The sequence below is a fragment of the Nematolebias whitei genome, chromosome 21 (genome assembly GCF_014905685.2).
Source record: "Nematolebias whitei isolate Nwh7 chromosome 21, NemWhi1, whole genome shotgun sequence".
Lineage (NCBI taxonomy): Eukaryota > Metazoa > Chordata > Actinopteri > Cyprinodontiformes > Rivulidae > Nematolebias > Nematolebias whitei.
In genome coordinates, this window is record NC_056518.1 from 31,770,438 (window position 1) to 31,774,953 (window position 4,516).

The following is a 4,516-nucleotide window of genomic DNA, read 5'->3' on the forward strand; positions in this document are numbered from 1 at the left end:
TATATATTATAATATAAAGTATATAAACATTAATTTGTATAGAACTTGCCACGAATCAGGGTCAAAATATAATTAAAGTTTATCAGAATCCGTTTAATTTATATGGAGTTAAATTTTTACTTACTCTACCTGTTTTATTTCTCAGAGATTTTATTCTCAAGATGAAGATGTATGTTGAGGTGAATATATATATTCATATTATTTAATGGAAACAAGCCACTATGAAGCGCAAGCCAGTATCCATCTGGTTCTGGCCTCAAATCCAGGTAAATGGTGAGGGTTGTGTCAGGAAGGGAATCCGATGCAAAACACTTTTGCAAAAACTACAATGCAAGTTCACCTAAGCTACACCACACTGGACTGGTCGAGGCCCGGGTTAACAACATCCACCACAAACAGGATGCCGGCGAAAATTGTGCTACTGTTAGTCGAAGACCATGAGGAGGGAAACGTGTCAGGAGACAAATGAAGAAGAGGAAAGTCAAGAATGTAGGACTGAGGGTTGCAACTCTAAATGTGGGGACAATGACAGACAAAGGTAGAACTGGCTGACATGATGCTGAGAAGGAAGGTAAATGTCTTATGTGACCAAGAGACCAAGCGGAAAGGCAGCAAGACTCACAATATTGGGGCAGGATTTAAACTTTTTTTACCATGGTGTGGAAATAAATGGAGTAAGGGTGGTCCTGAAGGTGGAGTTGGCAAAGAATGTAGTAGAGGTGAAGAGAGTGTCGGACAGGGTGCTGTACAAAGTTGTAGCAACTACAGGGGAATTAAGTTGATAAGTCACACAATGAAGATCTGGGAGAGAGTTGTGGAAGCAAGACAGATAAGAGGTGTGCACATTGGTATGACTATATAGAAACATGTCGTGTATGAACTTCATTTATACATCTATCTTTACACACACACTGTATATATACACAGTAGTCCCTCGCTTCTTTGCAGTTCATTTTTCACAGACTCGCTCCATTGTGGTTTTACAAAGTAAAATCGGACATGACACACAATGGCTGATTGATGGATGAGCCACATGATCAGCATGGAATTTTTTATTTAAAATAAATTATTTTAAATTATTTAGCACCTGTGTGCAGCCCAAGATGCAGGAGAAGCTTCCTCCTATAGCTGATCAGCTGATCTCCGCTCTGCAGTGGAGAAGTGGGCGTGGCCAAGAGCGCAGGCGGATGGCAGAGTGCAGCAGGAAACAGGGAGCTGAAATCATGACATGCTGTGCTCTGAGTGTTTAGAGTTAAGAAACATTGTTTAGAATATTGCAAGAGTGTGGGAAGGGTCTAAAATGCCTTAATATATAAATACTAAAATAAACTACTACTTACTACTTGTACTACTATTCCTACTTCGCAGTTTTTCACTTATCGTGGGGCTTCAGGGTACGGATCCCCCATGATAAACGAGGGACTACTGTATATAGATATGTATACTTGTATATGAGATTTTCTACCCCTCTTTTTAATTTATTGATACTCTGAAAAGACGACCTGGACAAAGATGACAGGCAGAAGATTTCTATTAGCCGAGGCTACCATGTCCGCGATGCTACGGCCATGTTTAGCCACCATCAGAATGCGTGTGCGCACACACACGCACACACATTTACCCTTACATTTACACATGTGCTCCAGATTTAATTTGGATGACTCAGAAACTTCAAACGCTTTGAGCTGAAATGCCTCTGGTTTCTTCTTGTCCCCGTGTTACCTTTTCACAAAATGCTTGGACGGCTGCTTAAATAAGATCCCAAGTAAGGTCAAATTCAAAAATGAAAAATTACACATTTCAAGTCTATTTTCCCTTGAATTAACGCTTTTAGCCTGCACCTTTAATGCCAGAGTTTTATACAGAAAAAGCTAGAGTGGTGATAAGATAAGAAAAAACTTTATTGATCCAGCAGAAAATTGTTGTGCCAGATTTGGTCAAACCTTATTTTGTAATCAGGAATGCAGACAAACACGAGGAAGCTCAAATACGACAAAACAATGGTTTTATTAAAGAAAATGTGACAGTAGCTAGAAAAGCAAAACAACAAAGCTCGAGGAGACAAGGTGGAGACACGGACATGGCAGGAAGCATGCACAATGCCACGCTCAAGATGGAATTAAAACTGAAGTAATAAAAGACTGGGACTGATTAGGTAAGTGGCTGCAGCTGAGACTAAGAAGAACAGTGAACAGGTGGGAGTGGGCTTAAGTCTGAAGCCCAATGTCAGTAAAACTGGCTGAGTTGGAGCCAGTTTGGTCTTTTAGTCTGTGCGGTGGTCATTTGCTCCACCTTCACCTCCAGCAGTGGGTGATATGGGATGAAACTGGTGACCTCCACAGATGGAGGCTTCAGGTAGCAGTGGAGGGTTGGAGTACCTGAAGATACTGAAACATCCACAGAGCATCTACCAGCTGTCTCCTGGACATCTAAGGGCTTTTAGAAGGACCAACAAACATGAATCTGAGCTGTTTGAGCACAGACCTTCAGTCCAAGGTGTTCCTCCATTTAAAAGATTTACTTCAGTTTGAAACGCCAGTTTGATTTTATTTCATCTCGTTTCTAAAGAAAGAAATCCTTTTCTGAAGCTGAAACTGACTTCTTAAAGTTAAAATCTGGAGAACAGACACTTAAAAGAGCAGAATGAAAACAACAAGAAGCAAAACAGCAGCTAAAAGTCATAAAACAGGAGCTAAAAGCAGCCAAAGGCTAACTAAAAGTAGCACCATGGTAGCTATACATTTCCTTTATTTTACCAGGAGAAACTCATTGAGATTAAAAATCTTATTTATAAGAGAGTCCTGGCCTTACTGGCTACAAAAACAAAACAAAAAAAAAACTTTAGGCTATAAATCACACACAGGAGCTAACAGCAGCTAAAGGCTAGCTAAAAGTTCAAATAAGCAGAAGAAGAGATCAGAAGAGTAAAACAACTCAAGCAGATTTCAATAAAAACAATCTTTTTGTGTTTGTGTAGATTCTTTTACCCAGGAAATGGAAATCCATACAACAAACAAACAAAGCACGTGGACTTGTGTAGCTGAAGATGTTTCACCTCTGATCTAAAGGCTTCTTCTTTGTGATCGTGGGTTGGGAGTTGTTGTTTTAAACCTTATGGAAAACAGATCTGATCACATTTACATTTATTTGGTAAATAAAGGTAAACATCTTGAAAAGTACTGAAAGGACAGAAAGCTAAAGTCCCAGCTGCCATCTCCTGAATGAGCTCAACACTTTGATGAAGATCAGCACAGATGAGATAAAAACAGGAGAAACAGGCGAGTGAATGTTGAGGATGCACAGAATAAAGCCACGTTTCATGAACCTGCTTTGGTTTAGATTTATCGTGGAACACTGAAAGCCTCGTTAGAGAACGAGTTCAGAAAGCTTGTATGTATGAAAGTATTTGCATCGTTACCTCGAGACAAAGCCGAGCTGGAGTTCAGGGAGGAAATGGTCATTTACTCTGGAAAAGCTGCACACTTCTAATTATAATCATCAATCTGGTAGAAACTCTGAAATTAAGAGCATTAATAAGCTGCTTATTCCCTGAAAACATAAAACTTTGTCTCTCCAAAGCACAGGCATCAAAAACGTTTTCTCACTTTTATATTTTTTTCAGCTACGCCAAAAGCTCTGTGTGTGTGTCTCTGTGTGTGTGTGTGTCTCTGTGTGTGTGTGTGTCTGTGTGTGTGTGTGTGTGTCTCTGTGTGTGTGTGTGTGTGTGTGTGTGTGCGTTTTATCATAATATGTCATGAACCAGAACAAATTTCAACTGTACACAAAGTAATTTTCTGTCTGTAAATCTACAACATTCACGTTTGGAGTCAGTTCAAGATGGCCGCCACAGCTAACCTTAGTTAGCCAACGCTAAATTATAGCTCAATGAATGTTAAGCTAAACTGTAACAAGGTTGTAGCCGAGCGTTATTAACATCTATATGTAGAGCATAAAAAAAGTTTTTACCCCCTGGATGTTTGGTGTCAAAGTGAAAAATTAGTGAATAATAATTAATAGTTACAATATTTTTGGAAACTATCAATTAATAAAAATATGATGTGTAAAATATGTGATTCCTCTTTTAAAGTGACTGTTCTGGTTCAACTCAGAGAAAAGATGATTGAAAAGGTCCTAAACATCCCCAGGAGTTCGGTTCAATTATTTTATTGAATTATTTTAAAGGACACGGCACATTAATCAACATTTCATGAATATAAATGTGCCAGAATTAGCACAAAAGCTGAAGTTCATTTGTTGTCCAACTATCATCGTGAAATGGAAGAAATATGGGGCATGTGTAAATCTACCAAGAGCAGGCCATCCTCGCAAACTGGCAGACCATGAAGGAGAACAGAGACCCTCAAGACACCAGAGACCACTCTGAAAGAGCTACAAGCTTCAACAATGGAAGTGACTGAGCATACAACAACTGTTGCCCATCATTATGGAAGAGACTGTGTATACAACTATTGCCCTGCATTACAGAACAGACTAAACATACAACAACTGTTGCCCA

General features: G+C 39.3%; 1 protein-coding gene across 1 annotated transcript in view; it reads right to left on the minus strand.

The window, feature by feature from the left end:
- slc8a3 (solute carrier family 8 member 3) overlaps positions 1-4,516 on the minus strand; it is a 54,148-nt gene that overhangs the window by 27,645 nt on the left and 21,987 nt on the right. The window lies entirely within an intron of this gene.